The sequence below is a fragment of the Lissotriton vulgaris genome, chromosome 11 (assembly GCF_964263255.1).
Source record: "Lissotriton vulgaris chromosome 11, aLisVul1.2, whole genome shotgun sequence".
Taxonomy (NCBI): domain Eukaryota; kingdom Metazoa; phylum Chordata; class Amphibia; order Caudata; family Salamandridae; genus Lissotriton; species Lissotriton vulgaris.
Window position 1 is genome coordinate 120741825 of NC_141699.1, and position 22246 is coordinate 120764070.

Genomic DNA, 22246 nt, shown 5'->3' on the forward strand with positions numbered 1-22246 from the left:
GAAAAAATCCCTAAGTTACTGCCGTATTTAAAAAGCTGAGAAAACAAAAAGAACGTAAAGAGTAAACTGAAGCCAAATAAAGTCACAGTTTTCTCCTTGTCACAGATAACAATTATGCAAGTAAATCGCATTGAAAAATAAACTATCTTATTTTTTATTACATATTCTCCAGTCTCCGAAGAGACTGTCAAAAATTGTCATTTCAACTATATTTCAAGTCTCCATGACGGGGTATTGGGTAAAGATTTCAATAAGCAATATTCGCGCCTCGGTTAAACCTCATTGGCTACGATACTGCCACTGCGCAAAGCTAACCAATTATAGTGTGAATTTCATGCCCACTCGCCCTAGTACCTCATGTTACAAAGAACATGAACCCTTTTCAAAAGATTTTATCTATTTATGCATAACTACACCTCCACTGCTTCTGACAGGCAATGTAAGACATATGTTGGCGTTGTTTTACTAATTTCCATCAGCTCTCTGCCCCAAACCGTCGCTAGCCACACGCAGAGAATTCTGGGAAATTGTATGCTAAATAGCTCTTCAGGTAAGCAGCACCCTCCCTAGTTATGGATTTGATGCTCAGACAGATATCCCTTCACACAAAGATGAGATCTAGGCTGCTAGCCATGGGTTGTGGAAAATATAAGAAGCACAAATTCATAATAGCATCCTCATAGGGCCCACTGTCTTCAAATGTTTACTAGAGGAGGAACAGCAATAATTTAAAGGAAAATAAATCATAGCTACATTTTTCCATTTTCCATACTGCAAGTCTGCCATTTCATTGCACTACATAGTTGCATTTGCTGCATTTCATTTTTAGCTTTAGGGGGTACAATATACTGGTTTCCTGGTTTTCAAAACATTCTAGGGGAAGATTCACAAGGATCTGACGCATCTGCATAGATGCATATTTTTCCTTGCGTCAGTGCTGAATGTCCTTGTGCCACTATGGATGTGCTGTATTTACAATACAGTGCTCCATGGTGCAAGGATTAACAGATGCATCAGAAATTCTGACACATGTGTTGGCACAAAAGTGACGCATTGCTGAAGTTGATCATGAAAGTGAAGCAAAAAGCCATGAGTCATTCCAAATGCTTGGTCTGTGCAGGCGTAGGGATTTTGCCGCAGTGAAGGCGTAAAGTGACGCAGTGAAATCTTGTAGATTTCAGTGCGTGATTTCTACAAGGCTTTTTTTCGTGGAAACGCCCACCCTGCATACATTATGCCTGACGCAGGTATAATGTGATGCAGGGCTTTATAATGTGACACATCTCCCTAGATGCGTCACATTGTAAAAGGGCCGCAACATTTACGCCGCAGCTGCGCCACAATACAGATTTTTATATGTGCCCTGTAAATGGCTGTGTGTACGTTGTGTGTCTCCGTCGGCATGCAGCATACAAATTTTCCCGGATCATGTAGCCCAGTTGGGCTGATGCAGCCACGCAAGAGCTCTTTGCGTGACATCATTGTCACCGATGCAAATCAGGGAGGATCCACGCAGCCTTTCATGGCTCTCAGGAAAAAAAATGGCCCTAGGGCAAGGAAGGAAATAGGACCCCTTATTCATGTTTGAAATATAAAATACAGCAATAATCGGGGTTCAGTGGGTCCCGCAGGTCTGTGGGCGCCAGTGCCACTGCACCTGCTGCAACAATGGAAGCTACGCCCCTGTCATACAGCTGGGTAACATCAATTACTCAGTGACAAAAAGAGCATTAAAAATACACTTTACATAATGTTAAATGACAAAAACAACAGCTTTGTCAGTTCTTGTTCTGTTTCAAGCACTCCATACAATCTGTATGAACCCTCTCCGCATTTTCCTACTGATAACAAACGCCTTTGCTCCCACAAATAAACTTTCTAGGTGGTTTGTGTACATTTGAATGGGAGATGAGACCTCAAAAGAGCCCAGCTCTGCAACGGACTGCGAGTCAACTCAGAGAGCGGAAACAAAGCCCGTACTCTGGCCATCAACTACCCGAGCGAATCCGGGGATCGAAGGTGAGAACAAAGAGGAAGAAATACAAGAATTATGAAAACTGATCAAGGAGAAAAAATCCCTAAGTTACTGCCGTATTTAAAAAGCTGAGAAAACAAAAAGAACGTAAAGAGTAAACTGAAGCCAAATAAAGTCACAGTTTTCTCCTTGTCACAGATATCAATTATGCAAGTAAATCGCATTGAAAAATAAACTATCTTATTTTTTTATTACATATTCTCCAGTCTCCGAAGAGACTGTCAAAAATTGTCATTTCAACTATATTTCAAGTCTCCATGACGGGGTATTGGGTAAAGTTTTCAATAAGCAATAATCACGCCTCGGTTAAACCTCATTGGCTACGATACTGCCACTGCGCAAAGCTAACCAATTATAGTGTGAATTTCATGCCCACTCGCCCTAGCACCTCATGTTACAAAGAACATGAACCCTTTTCAAAAGATTTTATCTATTTATGCATAACTACACCTCCACTGCTTCTGACAGGCAATGTAAGACATATGTTGGCGTTGTTTTACTAATTTCCATCAGCTCTCTGCCCCAAACCGTCGCTAGCCACACGCAGAGAATTCTGGGAAATTGTATGCTAAATAGCTCTTCAGGTAAGCAGCACCCTCCCTAGGTATGGATTTGATGCTCAGACAGATATCCCTTCACACAAAGATGAGATCTAGGCTGCTAGCCATGGGTTGTGGAAAATATAAGAAGCACAAATTCATAATAGCATCCTCATAGGGCCCACTGTCTTCAAATGTTTACTAGAGGAGGAACAGCAATAATTTAAAGGAAAATAAATCATAGCTACATTTTTCCATTTTCCATACTGCAAGTCTGCCATTTCATTGCACTACATAGTTGCATTTGCTGCATTTCATTTTTAGCTTTAGGGGGTACAATATACTGGTTTCCTGGTTTTCAAAACATTCCAGGGGAAGATTCACAAGGATCTGACGCATCTGCATAGATGCATACTTTTCCTTGCGTCAGTGCTGAATGTCCTTGTGCCACTATGGATGTGCTGTATTTACAATACAGTGCTCCATGGTGCAAGGATTAACAGATGCATCAAAAATTCTGACACATGTGTTGGCACAAAAGTGACGCATTGCTGAAGTTGATCATGAAAGTGAAGCAAAAAGCCATGAGTCATTCCAAACGCTTGGTCTGTGCAGGCGTAGGGATTTTGCCGCAGTGAAGGCGTAAAGTGACGCAGTGAAATCTTGTAGATTTCAGTGCGTGAGTTCTACAAGGCTTTTTTTCGTGGAAACGCCCACCCTGCATACATTATGCCTGACGCAGGTATAATGTGATGCAGGGCTTTATAATGTGACGCATCTCCCTAGATGCGTCACATTGTAAAAGGGCCGCAACATTTACGCCGCAGCTGCGCCACAATACAGATTTTTATATGTGCCCTGTAAATGGCTGTGTGTACGTTGTGTGTCTCCGTCGGCATGCAGCATACAAATTTTCCCGGATCATGTAGCCCAGTTGGGCTGATGCAGCCACGCAAGAGCTCTTTGCGTGACCTCATTGTCACCGATTCAAATCAGGGAGGATCCACGCAGCCTTTCATGGCTCTCAGGTGAAAAAATGGGCCCTAGGGCAAGGAAGGAAATAGGACCCCTTATTCATGTTTGAAATATAAAATACCGCAATAATCGGGGTTCAGTGGGTCCCGCAGGTCTGTGGGCGCCAGTGCCACTGCACCTGCTGCAACAATGGAAGCTACGCCCCTGTCATACAGCTGGGTAACATCAATTACTCAGTGACTAAAAGAGCATTAAAAATACACTTTACATAATGTTAAATGACAAAAACAACAGCTTTGTCAGTTCTTGTTCTGTTTCAAGCACTCCATACAATCTGTATGAACCCTCTCCGCATTTTCCTACTGATAACAAACGCCTTTGCCACCAGAAATAAACTTTCTAGGTGGTTTGTGTACATTTGAATGGGAGATGAGACCTCGAAAGAGCCCAGCCCTGCAACGGACTGCGAGTCAACTCAGAGAGCGGAAACAAAGCCCGTACTCTGGCCATCAACTACCCGAGCGAATACGGGGATCGAAGGTGAGAACAAAGAGGAAGAAATACAAGAATTATGAAAACTGATCAAGGAGAAAAAATCCCTAAGTTACTGCCGTATTTAAAAAGCTGAGAAAACAAAAAGAACGTAGAGTAAACTGAAGCCAAATAAAGTCACAGTTTTCTCCTTGTCACAGATAACAATTATGCAAGTAAATCGCATTGAAAAATAAACTATCTTATTTTTTATTACATATTCTCCAGTCTCCGAAGAGACTGTCAAAAATTGTCATTTCAACTATATTTCAAGTCTCCATGACGGGGTATTGGGTAAAGATTTCAATAAGCAATATTCGCGCCTCGGTTAAACCTCATTGGCTACGATACTGCCACTGCGCAAAGCTAACCAATTATAGTGTGAATTTCATGCCCACTCGCCCTAGTACCTCATGTTACAAAGAACATGAACCCTTTTCAAAAGATTTTATCTATTTATGCATAACTACACCTCCACTGCTTCTGACAGGCAATGTAAGACATATGTTGGCGTTGTTTTACTAATTTCCATCAGCTCTCTGCCCCAAACCGTCGCTAGCCACACGCAGAGAATTCTGGGAAATTGTATGCTAAATAGCTCTTCAGGTAAGCAGCACCCTCCCTAGTTATGGATTTGATGCTCAGACAGATATCCCTTCACACAAAGATGAGATCTAGGCTGCTAGCCATGGGTTGTGGAAAATATAAGAAGCACAAATTCATAATAGCATCCTCATAGGGCCCACTGTCTTCAAATGTTTACTAGAGGAGGAACAGCAATAATTTAAAGGAAAATAAATCATAGCTACATTTTTCCATTTTCCATACTGCAAGTCTGCCATTTCATTGCACTACATAGTTGCATTTGCTGCATTTCATTTTTAGCTTTAGGGGGTACAATATACTGGTTTCCTGGTTTTCAAAACATTCTAGGGGAAGATTCACAAGGATCTGACGCATCTGCATAGATGCATATTTTTCCTTGCGTCAGTGCTGAATGTCCTTGTGCCACTATGGATGTGCTGTATTTACAATACAGTGCTCCATGGTGCAAGGATTAACAGATGCATCAGAAATTCTGACACATGTGTTGGCACAAAAGTGACGCATTGCTGAAGTTGATCATGAAAGTGAAGCAAAAAGCCATGAGTCATTCCAAATGCTTGGTCTGTGCAGGCGTAGGGATTTTGCCGCAGTGAAGGCGTAAAGTGACGCAGTGAAATCTTGTAGATTTCAGTGCGTGATTTCTACAAGGCTTTTTTTCGTGGAAACGCCCACCCTGCATACATTATGCCTGACGCAGGTATAATGTGATGCAGGGCTTTATAATGTGACACATCTCCCTAGATGCGTCACATTGTAAAAGGGCCGCAACATTTACGCCGCAGCTGCGCCACAATACAGATTTTTATATGTGCCCTGTAAATGGCTGTGTGTACGTTGTGTGTCTCCGTCGGCATGCAGCATACAAATTTTCCCGGATCATGTAGCCCAGTTGGGCTGATGCAGCCACGCAAGAGCTCTTTGCGTGACATCATTGTCACCGATGCAAATCAGGGAGGATCCACGCAGCCTTTCATGGCTCTCAGGAAAAAAAATGGCCCTAGGGCAAGGAAGGAAATAGGACCCCTTATTCATGTTTGAAATATAAAATACAGCAATAATCGGGGTTCAGTGGGTCCCGCTGGTCTGTGGGCGCCAGTGCCACTGCACCTGCTGCAACAATGGAAGCTACGCCCCTGTCATACAGCTGGGTAACATCAATTACTCAGTGACAAAAAGAGCATTAAAAATACACTTTACATAATGTTAAATGACAAAAACAACAGCTTTGTCAGTTCTTGTTCTGTTTCAAGCACTCCATACAATCTGTATGAACCCTCTCCGCATTTTCCTACTGATAACAAACGCCTTTGCTCCCACAAATAAACTTTCTAGGTGGTTTGTGTACATTTGAATGGGAGATGAGACCTCAAAAGAGCCCAGCTCTGCAACGGACTGCGAGTCAACTCAGAGAGCGGAAACAAAGCCCGTACTCTGGCCATCAACTACCCGAGCGAATCCGGGGATCGAAGGTGAGAACAAAGAGGAAGAAATACAAGAATTATGAAAACTGATCAAGGAGAAAAAATCCCTAAGTTACTGCCGTATTTAAAAAGCTGAGAAAACAAAAAGAACGTAAAGAGTAAACTGAAGCCAAATAAAGTCACAGTTTTCACCTTGTCACAGATAACAATTATGCAAGTAAATCGCATTGAAAAATAAACTATCTTATTTTTTTATTACATATTCTCCAGTCTCCGAAGAGACTGTCAAAAATTGTCATTTCAACTATATTTCAAGTCTCCATGACGAGGTATTGGGTAAAGTTTTCAATAAGCAATAATCGCGCCTCGGTTGAACCTCATTGGCTACGATACTGCCACTGCGCAAAGCTAACCAATTATAGTGTGAATTTCATGCCCACTCGCCCTAGTACCTCATGTTACAAAGAACTTGAACCCTTTTCAAAAGATTTTATCTGTTTATGCATAACTACACCTCCACTGCTTCTGACAGGCAATGTAAGACATATGTTGGCGTTGTTTTACTAATTTCCATCAGCTCTCTGCCCCAAACCGTCGCTAGCCACACGCAGAGAATTCTGGGAAATTGTGTGCTAAATAGCTCTTCAGGTAAGCAGCACCCTCCCTAGTTATGGATTTGATGCTCAGACAGATATCCCTTCACACAAAGATGAGATCTAGGCTGCTAGCCATGGGTTGTGGAAAATATAAGAAGCACAAATTCATAATAGCATCCTCATAGGGCCCACTGTCTTCAAATGTATACTAGAGGAGGAACAGCAATAATTTAAAGGAAAATAAATCATAGCTACATTTTTCCATTTTCCATACTGCAAGTCTGCCATTTCATTGCACTATATAGTTGCATTTGCTGCATTTCATTTTTAGCTTTAGGGGGTACAATATACTGGTTTCCTGGTTTTCAAAACATTCTAGGGGAAGATTCACAAGGATCTGACGCATCTGCATAGATGCATACTTTTCCTTGCGTCAGTGCTGAATGTCCTTGTGCCACTATGGATGTGCTGTATTTACAATACAGTGCTCCATGGTGCAAGGATTAACAGATGCATCCAAAATTCTGACACATGTGTTGGCACAAAAGTGACGCATTGCTGAAGTTGATCATGAAAGTGAAGCAAAAAGCCATGAGTCATTCCAAACGCTTGGTCTGTGCAGGCGTAGGGATTTTGCCGCAGTGAAGGCGTAAAGTGACGCAGTGAAATCTTGTAGATTTCAGTGCGTGAGTTCTACAAGGCTTTTTTTCGTGGAAACGCCCACCCTGCATACATTATGCCTGACGCAGGTATAATGTGATGCAGGGCTTTATAATGTGACGCATCTCCCTAGATGCGTCACATTGTAAAAGGGCCGCAACATTTACGCCGCAGCTGCGCCACAATACAGATTTTTATATGTGCCCTGTAAATGGCTGTGTGTACGTTGTGTGTCTCGGTCGGCATGCAGCATACAAATTTTCCCGGATCATGTAGCCCAGTTGGGCTGATGCAGCCACGCAAAAGCTCTTTGCGTGACCTCATTGTCACCGATTCAAATCAGGGAGGATCCACGCAGCCTTTCATGGCTCTCAGGTGAAAAAATGGCCCCTAGGGCAAGGAAGGAAATAGGACCCCTTATTCATGTTTGAAATATAAAATACCGCAATAATCGGGGTTCAGTGGGTCCCGCAGGTCTGTGGGCGCCAGTGCCACTGCACCTGCTGCAACAATGGAAGCTACGCCCCTGTCATACAGCTGGGTAACATCAATTACTCAGTGACAAAAAGAGCATTAAAAATACACTTTACATAATGTTAAATGACAAAAACAACAGCTTTGTCAGTTCTTGTTCTGTTTCAAGCACTCCATACAATCTGTATGAACCCTCTCCGCATTTTCCTACTGATAACAAACGCCTTTGCTCCCAGAAATAAACTTTCTAGGTGGTTTGTGCACATTTGAATGGGAGATGAGACCTCGTAAGAGCCCAGCTCTGCAACGGACTGCGAGTCAACTCAGAGAGCGGAAACAAAGCCCGTACTCTGGCCATCAACTACCCGAGCGAATCCGGGGATCGAAGGTGAGAACAAAGAGGAAGAAATACAAGAATTATGAAAACTGATCAAGGAGAAAAAATCCCTAAGTTACTGCCGTATTTAAAAAGCTGAGAAAACAAAAAGAACGTAAAGAGTAAACTGAAGCCAAATAAAGTCACAGTTTTCTCCTTGTCACAGATATCAATTATGCAAGTAAATCGCATTGAAAAATAAACTATCTTATTTTTTTATTACATATTCTCCAGTCTCCGAAGAGACTGTCAAAAATTGTCATTTCAACTATATTTCAAGTCTCCATGACGGGGTATTGGGTAAAGTTTTCAATAAGCAATAATCACGCCTCGGTTAAACCTCATTGGCTACGATACTGCCACTGCGCAAAGCTAACCAATTATAGTGTGAATTTCATGCCCACTCGCCCTAGCACCTCATGTTACAAAGAACATGAACCCTTTTCAAAAGATTTTATCTATTTATGCATAACTACACCTCCACTGCTTCTGACAGGCAATGTAAGACATATGTTGGCGTTGTTTTACTAATTTCCATCAGCTCTCTGCCCCAAACCGTCGCTAGCCACACGCAGAGAATTCTGGGAAATTGTATGCTAAATAGCTCTTCAGGTAAGCAGCACCCTCCCTAGGTATGGATTTGATGCTCAGACAGATATCCCTTCACAGAAAGATGAGATCTAGGCTGCTAGCCATGGGTTGTGGAAAATATAAGAAGCACAAATTCATAATAGCATCCTCATAGGGCCCACTGTCTTCAAATGTTTACTAGAGGAGGAACAGCAATAATTTAAAGGAAAATAAATCATAGCTACATTTTTCCATTTTCCATACTGCAAGTCTGCCATTTCATTGCACTACATAGTTGCATTTGCTGCATTTCATTTTTAGCTTTAGGGGGTACAATATACTGGTTTCCTGGTTTTCAAAACATTCCAGGGGAAGATTCACAAGGATCTGACGCATCTGCATAGATGCATACTTTTCCTTGCGTCAGTGCTGAATGTCCTTGTGCCACTATGGATGTGCTGTATTTACAATACAGTGCTCCATGGTGCAAGGATTAACAGATGCATCAAAAATTCTGACACATGTGTTGGCACAAAAGTGACGCATTGCTGAAGTTGATCATGAAAGTGAAGCAAAAAGCCATGAGTCATTCCAAACGCTTGGTCTGTGCAGGCGTAGGGATTTTGCCGCAGTGAAGGCGTAAAGTGACGCAGTGAAATCTTGTAGATTTCAGTGCGTGAGTTCTACAAGGCTTTTTTTCGTGGAAACGCCCACCCTGCATACATTATGCCTGACGCAGGTATAATGTGATGCAGGGCTTTATAATGTGACGCATCTCCCTAGATGCGTCACATTGTAAAAGGGCCGCAACATTTACGCCGCAGCTGCGCCACAATACAGATTTTTATATGTGCCCTGTAAATGGCTGTGTGTACGTTGTGTGTCTCCGTCGGCATGCAGCATACAAATTTTCCCGGATCATGTAGCCCAGTTGGGCTGATGCAGCCACGCAAGAGCTCTTTGCGTGACCTCATTGTCACCGATTCAAATCAGGGAGGATCCACGCAGCCTTTCATGGCTCTCAGGTGAAAAAATGGGCCCTAGGGCAAGGAAGGAAATAGGACCCCTTATTCATGTTTGAAATATAAAATACCGCAATAATCGGGGTTCAGTGGGTCCCGCAGGTCTGTGGGCGCCAGTGCCACTGCACCTGCTGCAACAATGGAAGCTACGCCCCTGTCATACAGCTGGGTAACATCAATTACTCAGTGACTAAAAGAGCATTAAAAATACACTTTACATAATGTTAAATGACAAAAACAACAGCTTTGTCAGTTCTTGTTCTGTTTCAAGCACTCCATACAATCTGTATGAACCCTCTCCGCATTTTCCTACTGATAACAAACGCCTTTGCCACCAGAAATAAACTTTCTAGGTGGTTTGTGTACATTTGAATGGGAGATGAGACCTCGAAAGAGCCCAGCTCTGCAACGGACTGCGAGTCAACTCAGAGAGCGGAAACAAAGCCCGTACTCTGGCCATCAACTACCCGAGCGAATCCAGGGATCGAAGGTGAGAACAAAGAGGAAGAAATACAAGAATTATGTAACTGATCAAGGAGAAAAAATCCCTAAGTTACTGCCGTATTTAAAAAGCTGAGAAAACAAAAAGAACGTAAAGAGTAAACTGAAGCCAAATAAAGTCACAGTTTTCTCCTTGTCACAGATAACAATTATGCAAGTAAATCGCATTGAAAAATAAACTATCTTATTTTTTTATTACATATTCTCCAGTCTCCGACGAGACTGTCAAAAATTGTCATTTCAACTATATTTCAAGTCTCCATGACGGGGTATTGGGTAAAGTTTTCAATAAGCAATAATCGCGCCTCGGTTAAACCTCATTTGCTACAATACTGCCACTGCGCAAAGCTAACTAATTATAGTGTGAATTTCATGCCCACTCGCCCTAGTACCTCATGTTACAAAGAACATGAACCCTTTTCAAAAGATTTTATCTATTTATGCATAACTATACCTCCACTGCTTCTGACAGGCAATGTAAGACATATGTTGGCGTTGTTTTACTAATTTCCATCAGCTCTCTGCCCCAAACCGTCGCTAGCCACACGCAGAGAATTCTGGGAAATTGTATGCTAAATAGCTCTTCAGGTAAGCAGCACCCTCCCTAGGTATGGATTTGATGCTCAGACAGATATCCCTTCACACAAAGATGAGATCTAGGCTGCTAGCCATGGGTTGTGGAAAATATAAGAAGCACAAATTCATAATAGCATCCTCATAGGGCCCACTGTCTTCAAATGTTTACTAGAGGAGGAACAGCAATAATTTAAAGGAAAATAAATCATAGCTACATTTTTCCATTTTCCATACTGCAAGTCTGCCATTTCATTGCACTATATAGTTGCATTTGCTGCATTTCATTTTTAGCTTTAGGGGGTACAATATACTGGTTCCCTGGTTTTCAAAACATTCTAGGGGAAGATTCACAAGGATCTGACGCATCTGCATAGATGCATATTTTTCCTTGCGTCAGTGCTGAATGTCCTTGTGCCACTATGGATGTGCTGTATTTACAATACAGTGCTCCATGGTGCAAGGATTAACAGATGCATCAGAAATTCTGACACATGTGTTGGCACAAAAGTGACGCATTGCTGAAGTTGATCATGAAAGTGAAGCAAAAAGCCATGAGTCATTCCAAACGCTTGGTCTGTGCAGGCGTAGGGATTTTGCCGCAGTGAAGGCGTAAAGTGACGCAGTGAAATCTTGTAGATTTCAGTGCGTGAGTTCTACAAGGCTTTTTTTCGTGGAAACGCCCACCCTGCATACATTATGCCTGACGCAGGTATAATGTGATGCAGGGCTTTATAATGTGACGCATCTCCCTAGATGCGTCACATTGTAAAAGGGCCGCAACATTTACGCCGCAGCTGCGCCACAATACAGATTTTTATATGTGCCCTGTAAATGGCTGTGTGTACGTTGTGTGTCTCCGTCGGCATGCAGCATACAAATTTTCCCGGATCATGTAGCCCAGTTGGGCTGATGCAGCCACGCAAGAGCTCTTTGCGTGACCTCATTGTCACCGATTCAAATCAGGGAGGATCCACGCAGCCTTTCATGGCTCTCAGGTGAAAAAATGGGCCCTAGGGCAAGGAAGGAAATAGGACCCCTTATTCATGTTTGAAATATAAAATACCGCAATAATCGGGGTTCAGTGGGTCCCGCAGGTCTGTGGGCGCCAGTGCCACTGCACCTGCTACAACAATGGAAGCTACGCCCCTGTCATACAGCTGGGTAACATCAATTACTCAGTGACAAAAAGAGCATTAAAAATACACTTTACATAATGTTAAATGACAAAAACAACAGCTTTGTCAGTTCTTGTTCTGTTTCAAGCACTCCATACAATCTGTATGAACCCTCTCCGCATTTTCCTACTGATAACAAACGCCTTTGCTCCCAGAAATAAACTTTCTAGGTGGTTTGTGTACATTTGAATGGGAGATGAGACCTCGAAAGAGCCCAGCTCTGCAACGGACTGCGAGTCAACTCAGAGAGCGGAAACAAAGCCCGTACTCTGGCCATCAACTACCCGAGCGAATCCGGGGATCGAAGGTGAGAACAAAGAGGAAGAAATACAAGAATTATGAAAACTGATCAAGGAGAAAAAATCCCTAAGTTACTGCCGTATTTAAAAAGCTGAGAAAACAAAAAGAACGTAAAGAGTAAACTGAAGCCAAATAAAGTCACAGTTTTCTCCTTGTCACAGATAACAATTATGCAAGTAAATCGCATTGAAAAATAAACTATCTTATTTTTTTATTACATATTCTCCAGTCTCCAAAGAGACTGTCAAAAACTGTCATTTCAACTATATTTCAATTCTCCATGACAAGGTATTGGGTAAAGTTTTCAATAAGCAATAATCGCGCCTCGGTTAAACCTCATTGGCTACGATACTGCCACTGCGCAAAGCTAACCAAGTATAGTGTGAATTTCATGCCCACTCGCCCTAGTACCTCATGTTACAAAGAACATGAACCCTTTTCAAAAGATTTTATCTGTTTATGCATAACTACACCTCCACTGCTTCTGACAGGCAATGTAAGACATATGTTGGCGTTGTTTTACTAATTTCCATCAGCTCTCTGCCCCAAACCGTCGCTAGCCACACGCAGAGAATTCTGGGAAAGTGTATGCTAAATAGCTCTTCAGGTAAGCAGCACCCTCCATAGTTATGGATTTGATGCTCAGACAGATATCCCTTCACACAAAGATGAGATCTAGGCTGCTAGCCATGGGTTGTGGAAAATATAAGAAGCACAAATTCATAATAGCATCCTCATAGGGCCCACTGTCTTCAAATGAATACTAGAGGAGGAACAGCAATAATTTAAAGGAAAATGAATCATAGCTACATTTTTCGATTTTCTATACTGCAAGTCTGCCATTTCATTGCACTATATAGTTGCATTTGCTGCATTTCATTTTTAGCTTTAGGGGGTACAATATACTGGTTCCCTGGTTTTCAAAACATTCTAGGGGAAGATTCACAAGGATCTGACGCATCTGCATAGATGCATACTTTTCCTTGCGTCAGTGCTGAATGTCCTTGTGCCACTATGGATGTGCTGTATTTACAATACAGTGCTCCATGGTGCAAGGATTAACAGATGCATCAAAAATTCTGACACATGTGTTGGCACAAAAGTGACGCATTGCTGAAGTTGATCATGAAAGTGAAGCAAAAAGCCATGAGTCATTCCAAACGCTTGGTCTGTGCAGGCGTAGGGATTTTGCCGCAGTGAAGGCGTAAAGTGACGCAGTGAAATCTTGTAGATTTCAGTGAGTGAGTTCTACAAGGCTTTTTTTCGTGGAAACGCCCACCCTGCATACATTATGCCTGACGCAGGTATAATGTGATGCAGGGCTTTATAATGTGACGCATCTCCCTAGATGCGTCACATTGTAAAAGGGCCGCAACATTTACGCCGCAGCTGCGCCACAATACAGATTTTTATATGTGCCCTGTAAATGGCTGTGTGTACGTTGTGTGTCTCCGTCGACATGCAGCATACAAATTTTCCCAGATCATGTAGCCCAGTTGGGCAGATGCAGCCACGCAAGAGCTCTTTGCGTGACCTCATTGTCACCGATTCAAATCAGGGAGGATCCACGCAGCCTTTCATGGCTCTCAGGTGAAAAAATGGGCCCTAGGGCAAGGAAGGAAATAGGACCCCTTATTCATGTTTGAAATATAAAATACCGCAATAATCGGGGTTCAGTGGGTCCCACAGGTCTGTGGGCGCCAGTGCCACTGCACCTGCTGCAACAATGGAAGCTACGCCCCTGTCATACAGCTGGGTAACATCAATTACTCAGTGACACAAAGAGCATTAAAAAATACACTTTACATAATGTTAAATGACAAAAACAACAGCTTTGTCAGTTCTTGTTCTGTTTCAAGCACTCCATACAATCTGTATGAACCCTCTCCGCATTTTCCTACTGATAACAAACGCCTTTGCTCCCAGAAATAAACTTTCTAGGTGGTTTGTGTACATTTGAATGGGAGATGAGACCTCGAAAGAGCCCAGCTCTGCAACGGACTGCGAGTCAACTCAGAGAGCGGAAACAAAGCCCGTACTCTGGCCATCAACTACCCGAGCGAATCCGGGGATCGAAGGTGAGAACAAAGAGGAAGAAATACAAGAATTATGAAAACTGATCAAGGAGAAAAAATCCCTAAGTTACTGCCGTATTTAAAAAGCTGAGAAAACAAAAAAAACGTAAAGAGTAAACTGAAGCCAAATAAAGTCACAGTTTTCTCCTTGTCACAGATAACAATTATGCAAGTAAATCGCATTGAAAAATAAACTATCTTATTTTTTTATTACATATTCTCCAGTCTCCGAAGAGACTGTCAAAAATTGTCATTTCAACTATATTTCAAGTCTCCATGACGGGGTATTGGGTAAAGTTTTCAATAAGCAATAATCGCGCCTCGGTTAAACCTCATTGACTACGATACTGCCACTGCGCAAAGCTAACCAATTATAGTGTGAATTTCATGCCCACTCGCCCTAGTACCTCATGTTACAAAGAACTTGAACCCTTTTCAAAAGATTCTATCTGTTTATGCATAACTACACCTCCACTGCTTCTGACTGGCAATGTAAGACATATGTTGGCACTGTTTTACTAATTTCCATCAGCTCTCTGCCCCAAACCATCGCTAGCCACACGCAGAGAATTCTGGGAAATTGTATGCTAAATAGCTCTTCAGGTAAGCAGCACCCTCCCTAGTTATGGATTTGATGCTCAGACAGATATCCCTTCACACAAAGATGAGATCTAGGCTGCTAGCCATGGGTTGTGGAAAACATAAGAAGCACAAATTCATAATAGCATCCTCATAGGGCCCACTGTCTTCAAATGTATACTAGAGGAGGAACAGCAATAATTTAAAGGAAAATAAATCATAGCTAAATTTTTCCATTTTCCATACTGCAAGTCTGCCATTTCATTGCACTATATAGTTGCATTTGCTGCATTTCATTTTTAGCTTTAGGGGGTACAATATACTGGTTTCCTGGTTTTCAAAACATTCTAGGGGAAGATTCACAAGGATCTGACGCATCTGCATAGATGCATACTTTTCCTTGCGTCAGTGCTGAATGTCCTTGTGCCACTATGGATGTGCTGTATTTACAATACAGTGCTCCATGGTGCAAGGATTAACAGATGCATCCAAAATTCTGACACATGTGTTGGCACAAAAGTGACGCATTGCTGAAGTTGATCATGAAAGTGAAGCAAAAAGCCATGAGTCATTCCAAACGCTTGGTCTCTGCAGGCGTAGGGATTTTGCCGCAGTGAAGGCGTAAAGTGACGCAGTGAAATCTTGTAGATTTCAGTGCGTGAGTTCTACAAGGCTTTTTTTCGTGGAAACGCCCACCCTGCATACATTATGCCTGGCGCAGGTATAATGTGATGCAGGGCTTTATAATGTGACGCATCTCCCTAGATGCGTCACATTGTAAAAGGGCCGCAACATTTACGCCGCAGCTGCGCCACAATACAGATTTTTATATGTGCCCTGTAAATGGCTGTGTGTACGTTGTGTGTCTCCGTCGGCATGCAGCATACAAATTTTCCCGGATCATGTAGCCCAGTTGGGCTGATGCAGCCACGCAAGAGCTCTTTGCGTGACCTCATTGTCACCGATTCAAATCAGGGAGGATCCACGCAGCCTTTCATGGCTCTCAGGTGAAAAAATGGGCCCTAGGGCAAGGAAGGAAATAGGACCCCTTATTCATGTTTGAAATATAAAATACCGCAATAATCGGGGTTCAGTGGGTCCCGCAGGTCTGTGGGCGCCAGTGCCACTGCACCTGCTGCAACAATGGAAGCTACGCCCCTGTCATACAGCTGGGTAACATCAATTACTCAGTGACAAAAAGAGAATTAAAAATACACTTTACATAATGTTAAATGACAAAAACAACAGCTTTGTCAGTTCTTGTTCTGTTTCAAGCACTCCATACAATCTGTATGAACCCTCTCCGCATTTTCCTACTGATAACAAACGCCTTTGCTCCCAGAAATAAACTTTCTAGGTGGTTTGTGTACATTTGAATGGGAGATGAGACCTCGAAAGAGCCCAGCTCTGCAACGGACTGCGCGTCAACTCAGAGAGCGGAAACAAAGCCCGTACTCTGGCCATCAACTACCCGAGCGAATCCGGGGATCGAAGGTGAGAACAAAGAGGAAGAAATACAAGAATTATGAAAACTGATCAAGGAGAAAAAATCCCTAAGTTACTGCCGTATTTAAAAAGCTGAGAAAACAAAAAGAACGTAAAGAGTAAACTGAAGCCAAATAAAGTCACAGTTTTCTCCTTGTCACGGATAACAATTATGCAAGTAAATCGCATTGAAAATTAAACTATCTTAATTTTTTATTACATATTCTCCAGTCTCCGAAGAGACTGTCAAAAATTGTCATTTCAACTATATTTCAAGTCTCCATGACGGGGTATTGGGTAAAGTTTTCAATAAGCAATAATCACGCCTCGGTTAAACCTCATTGGCTACGATACTGCCACTGCGCAAAGCTAACCAATTATAGTGTGAATTTCATGCCCACTCGCCCTAGTACCTCATGTTACAAAGAACATGAACCCTTTTCAAAAGATTTTATCTATTTATGCATAACTACACCTCCACTGCTTCTGACAGGCAATGTAAGACATATGTTGGCGTTGTTTTACTAATTTCCATCAGCTCTCTGCCCCAAACCGTTGCTAGCCACACGCAGAGAATTCTGGGAAATTGTATGCTAAATAGCTCTTCAGGTAAGAGGCACCCTCCCTAGGTATGGATTTGATGCTCAGACAGATATCCCTTCACACAAAGATGAGATCTAGGCTGCTAGCCATGGGTTGTGGAAAATATAAGAAGCACAAATTCATAATAGCATCCTCATAGGGCCCACTGTCTTCAAATGTTTACTAGAGGAGGAACAGCAATAATTTAAAGGAAAATAAATCATAGCTAAATTTTTCCATTTTCCATACTGCAAGTCTGCCATTTCATTGCACTACATAGTTGCATTTGCTGCATTTCATTTTTAGCTTTAGGGGGTACAATATACTGGTTTCCTGGTTTTCAAAACATTCTAGGGGAAGATTCACAAGGATCTGACGCATCTGCATAGATGCATATTTTTCCTTGCGTCAGTGCTGAATGTCCTTGTGCCACTATGGATGTGCTGTATTTACAATACAGTGCTCCATGGTGCAAGGATTAACAGATGCATCAGAAATTCTGACACATGTGTTGGCACAAAAGTGACGCATTGCTGAAGTTGATCATGAAAGTGAAGCAAAAAGCCATGAGTCATTCCAAACGCTTGGTCTGTGCAGGCGTAGGGATTTTGCCGCAGTGAAGGCGTAAAGTGACGCAGTGAAATCTTGTAGATTTCAGTGCGTGAGTTCTACAAGGCTTTTTTTCGTGGAAACGCCCACTCTGCATACATTATGCCTGACGCAGGTATAATGTGATGCAGGGCTTTATAATGTGACGCATCTCCCTAGATGTGTCACATTGTAAAAGGGCCGCAACATTTACGCCGCAGCTGCGCCACAATACAGATTTTTATATGTGCCCTGTAAATGGCTGTGTGTACGTTGTGTGTCTCCGTCGGCATGCAGCATACAAATTTTCCCGGATCATGTAGCCCAGTTGGGCTGATGCAGCCACGCAAGAGCTCTTTGCGTGACCTCATTGTCAACGATTCAAATCAGGGAGGATCCACGCAGCCTTTCATGGCTCTCAGGTGAAAAAACTGGGCCCTAGGGCAAGGAAGGAAATAGGACCCCTTATTCATGTTTGAAATATAAAATACCGCAATAATCGGGGTTCAGTGGGTCCCGCAGGTCTGTGGGCGCCAGTGCCACTGCACCTGCTGCAACAATGGAAGCTACGCCCCTGTCATACAGCTGGGTAACATCAATTACTCAGTGACAAAAAGAGCATTAAAAATACACTTTACATAATGTTAAATGACAAAAACAACAGCTTTGTCAGTTCTTGTTCTGTTTCAAGCACTCCATACAATCTGTATGAACCCTCTCCGCATTTTCCTACTGATAACAAACGCCTTTGCTCCCAGAAATAAACTTTCTAGGTGGTTTGTGTACATTTGAATGGGAGATGAGACCTCGAAAGAGCCCAGCTCTGCAACGGACTGCGAGTCAACTGAGAGAGCGGAAACAAAGCCCGTACTCTGGCCATCAACTACCCGAGCGAATCCGGGGATCGAAGGTGAGAACAAAGAGGAAGAAATACAAGAATTATGAAAACTGATCAAGGAGAAAAAATCCCTACGTTACTGCCGTATTTAAAAAGCTGAGAAAACAAAAAGAACGTAAAGAGTAAACTGAAGCCAAATAAAGTCACAGTTTTCTCCTTGTCACAGATAACAATTATGCAAGTAAATCGCATTGAAAAATAAACTATGTTATTTTTTTATTACATATTCTCCAGTCTCCGAAGAGACTGTCAAAAATTGTCATTTCAACTATATTTCAAGTCTCCATGACGGGGTATTGGGTAAAGTTTACAATAAGCAATAATCGCGCCTCAGTTAAACCTCATTGGCTACGATACTGCCACTGCGCAAAGATAACAAAGTATAGTGTGAATTTCATGCCCACTCGCCCTAGTACCTCATGTTACAAAGAACATGAACCCTTTTCAAAAGATTTTATCTATTTATGCATAACTACACCTCCACTGCTTCTGACAGGCAATGTAAGACATATGTTGGCGTTGTTTTACTAATTTCCATCAGCTCTCTGCCCCAAACCGTCGCTAGCCACACGCAGAGAATTCTGGGAAATTGTATGCTAAATAGCTCTTCAGGTAAGCAGCACCCTCCCTAGGTATGGATTTGATGCTCAGACAGATATCCCTTCACACAAATATGAGATCTAGGCTGCTAGCCATGGGTTGTGGAAAATATAAGAAGCACAAATTCATAATAGCATCCTCATAGGGCCCACTGTCTTCAAATGTTTACTAGAGGAGGAACAGCAATAATTTAAAGGAAAATAAATCATAGCTACATTTTTCCATTTTCCATACTGAAAGTCTGCCATTTCATTGCACTACATAGTTGCATTTGCTGCATTTCATTTTTAGCTTTAGGGGGTACAATATACTGGTTTCCTGGTTTTCAAAACATTCTAGGGGAAGATTCACAAGGATCTGACGCATCTGCATAGATGCATATTTTTCCTTGCCTCAGTGCTGAATGTCCTTGTGCCACTATGGATGTGCTGTATTTACAATACAGTGCTCCATGGTGCAAGGATTAACAGATGCATCAAAAATTCTGACACATGTGTTGGCACAAAAGTGACGCATTGCTGAAGTTGATCATGAAAGTGAAGCAAAAAGCCATGAGTCATTCCAAACGCTTGGTCTGTGCAGGCGTAGGGATTTTGCCGCAGTGAAGGCGTAAAGTGACGCAGTGAAATCTTGTAGATTTCAGTGCGTGAGTTCTACAAGGCTTTTTTTCGTGGAAACGCCCACCCTGCATACATTATGCCTGACGCAGGTATAATGTGATGTAGGGCTTTATAATGTGACGCATCTCCCTAGATGCGTCACATTGTAAAAGGGCCGCAACATTTACGCCGCAGCTGCGCCACAATACAGATTTTTATATGTGCCCTGTAAATGGCTGTGTGTACGTTGTGTGTCTCCGTCGGCATGCAGCATACAAATTTTCCCGGATCATGTAGCCCAGTTGGGCAGATGCAGCCACGCAAGAGCTCTTTGCGTGACCTCATTGTCACCGATTCAAATCAGGGAGGATCCACGCAGCCTTTCATGGCTCTCAGGTGAAAAAATGGGCCCTAGGGCACGGAAGGAAATAGGACCCCTTATTCATGTTTGAAATATAAAATACCGCAATAATCGGGGTTCAGTGGGTCCCACAGGTCTGTGGGCGCCAGTGCCACTGCACCTGCTGCAACAATGGAAGCTACGCCCCTGTCATACAGCTGGGTAACATCAATTACTCAGTGACACAAAGAACATTAAAAAATACACTTTACATAATGTTAAATGACAAAAACAACAGCTTTGTCAGTTCTTGTTCTGTTTCAAGCACTCCATACAATCTGTATGAACCCTCTCCGCATTTTCCTACTGATAACAAACGCCTTTGCTCCCAGAAATAACCTTTCTAGGTGGTTTGTGTACATTTGAATGGGAGATGAGACCTCGAAAGAGCCCAGCCCTGCAACGGACTGCGAGTCAACTCAGAGAGCGGAAACAAAGCCCGTACTCTGGCCATCAACTACCCGAGCGAATCCGGGGATCGAAGGTGAGAATAAAGAGGAAGAAATACAAGAATTATGAAAACTGATCAAGGAGAAAAAAACCATAAGTTACTGCCGTATTTAAAAAGCCGAGAAAACAAAAAGAACGTAAAGGGTAAACTGAAGCCAAATAAAGTCACAGTTTTCTCCTTGTCACAGATAACAATTATGCAAGTAAATCGCATTGAAAAATAAACTATCTTATTTTTTTATTACATATTCTCCAGTCTCCGAAGAGACTGTCAAAAATTGTCATTTCAACTATATTTCAAGTCTCCATGACGGGGTATTGGGTAAAGTTTTCAATAAGCAATAATCGCGCCTCGGTTAAACCTCATTGGCTACGATACTGCCTCTGCGCAAAGCTAACCAATTATAGTGTGAATTTCATGCCCACTCGCCCTAGTACCTCATGTTACAAAGAACATGAACCCTTTTCAAAAGATTTTATCTATTTCTGCATAACTACACCTCCACTGCTTCTGACAGGCAATGTAAGACATATGTTGGCGTTGTTTTACTAATTTCCATCAGCTCTCTGCCCCAAACCGTCGCTAGCCACACGCAGAGAATTCTGGGAAATTGTATGCTAAATAGCTCTTCAGGTAAGCAGCACCCTCCCTAGGTATGGATTTGATGCTCAGACAGATATCCCTTCACACAAATATGAGATCTAGGCTGCTAGCCATGGGTTGTGGAAAATATAAGAAGCACAAATTCATAATAGCATCCTCATAGGGCCCACTGTCTTCAAATGTTTACTAGAGGAGGAACAGCAATAATTTAAAGGAAAATAAATCATAGCTACATTTTTCCATTTTCCATACTGCAAGTCTGCCATTTCATTGCACTACATAGTTGCATTTGCTGCATTTCATTTTTAGCTTTAGGGGGTACAATATACTGGTTTCCTGGTTTTCAAAACATTGTAGGGGAAGATTCACAAGGATCTGACGCATCTGCATAGATGCATACTTTTCCTTGCGTCAGTGCTGAATGTCCTTGTGCCACTATGGATGTGCTGTATTTACAATACAGTGCTCCATGGTGCAAGGATTAACAGATGCATCCAAAATTCTGACACATGTGTTGGCACGAAATTGACGCATTGCTGAAGTTGATCACGAAAGTGAAGCAAAAAGCCATGAGTCATTCCAAACGCTTGGTCTGTGCAGGCGTAGGGATTTTGCCGCAGTGAAGGCGTAAAGTGACGCAGTGAAATCTTGTAGATTTCAGTGCGTGAGTTCTACAAGGCTTTTTTTCGTGGAAACGCCCACCCTGCATACAATATGCCTGACGCAGGTATAATGTGATGCAGGGCTTTATAATGTGACGCATCTCCCTAGATGCGTCACATTGTAAAAGGGCCGCAACATTTACGCCGCAGCTGCGCCACAATACAGATTTTTATATGTGCCCTGTAAATGGCTGTGTGTACGTTGTGTGTCTCCGTCGGCATGCAGCATACAAATTTTCCCGGATCATGTAGCCCAGTTGGGCTGATGCAGCCACGCAAGAGCTCTTTGCGTGACCTCATTGTCACCGATTCAAATCAGGGAGGATCCACGCAGCCTTTCATGGCTCTCAGGTGAAAAAATGGGCCC

At 42.5% G+C, this 22246-nt stretch overlaps 11 non-coding genes across 11 annotated transcripts; all 11 read right to left on the minus strand.

Moving 5' to 3' along the window:
• Window positions 1-172: 172 nt before the first annotated feature.
• Window positions 173-312, minus strand: LOC147679247 (U4 spliceosomal RNA). The gene has a single exon (XR_015301807.1). It is a non-coding gene; the product is annotated as a U4 spliceosomal RNA (small nuclear RNA).
• A 1929-nt stretch (window positions 313-2241) lies between these two features.
• On the minus strand, window positions 2242-2381 carry LOC147679248 (U4 spliceosomal RNA). The gene has a single exon (XR_015301724.1). It is a non-coding gene; the product is annotated as a U4 spliceosomal RNA (small nuclear RNA).
• Window positions 2382-4308: 1927 nt separating this feature from the next.
• On the minus strand, window positions 4309-4448 carry LOC147679249 (U4 spliceosomal RNA). Its single transcript, XR_015301808.1, has one exon. It is a non-coding gene; the product is annotated as a U4 spliceosomal RNA (small nuclear RNA).
• Window positions 4449-6377: 1929 nt separating this feature from the next.
• Window positions 6378-6517, minus strand: LOC147679250 (U4 spliceosomal RNA). Its single transcript, XR_015301705.1, has one exon. It is a non-coding gene; the product is annotated as a U4 spliceosomal RNA (small nuclear RNA).
• A 1930-nt stretch (window positions 6518-8447) lies between these two features.
• Window positions 8448-8587, minus strand: LOC147679251 (U4 spliceosomal RNA). The gene has a single exon (XR_015301725.1). It is a non-coding gene; the product is annotated as a U4 spliceosomal RNA (small nuclear RNA).
• A 1929-nt stretch (window positions 8588-10516) lies between these two features.
• On the minus strand, window positions 10517-10656 carry LOC147679252 (U4 spliceosomal RNA). Its single transcript, XR_015301832.1, has one exon. It is a non-coding gene; the product is annotated as a U4 spliceosomal RNA (small nuclear RNA).
• A 1930-nt stretch (window positions 10657-12586) lies between these two features.
• On the minus strand, window positions 12587-12726 carry LOC147679253 (U4 spliceosomal RNA). The gene has a single exon (XR_015301852.1). It is a non-coding gene; the product is annotated as a U4 spliceosomal RNA (small nuclear RNA).
• A 1931-nt stretch (window positions 12727-14657) lies between these two features.
• Window positions 14658-14797, minus strand: LOC147679254 (U4 spliceosomal RNA). The gene has a single exon (XR_015301728.1). It is a non-coding gene; the product is annotated as a U4 spliceosomal RNA (small nuclear RNA).
• A 1930-nt stretch (window positions 14798-16727) lies between these two features.
• LOC147679255 (U4 spliceosomal RNA) lies at window positions 16728-16867 on the minus strand. The gene has a single exon (XR_015301726.1). It is a non-coding gene; the product is annotated as a U4 spliceosomal RNA (small nuclear RNA).
• A 1931-nt stretch (window positions 16868-18798) lies between these two features.
• On the minus strand, window positions 18799-18938 carry LOC147679256 (U4 spliceosomal RNA). The gene has a single exon (XR_015301764.1). It is a non-coding gene; the product is annotated as a U4 spliceosomal RNA (small nuclear RNA).
• A 1931-nt stretch (window positions 18939-20869) lies between these two features.
• LOC147679257 (U4 spliceosomal RNA) lies at window positions 20870-21009 on the minus strand. The gene has a single exon (XR_015301686.1). It is a non-coding gene; the product is annotated as a U4 spliceosomal RNA (small nuclear RNA).
• Window positions 21010-22246: the final 1237 nt, after the last annotated feature.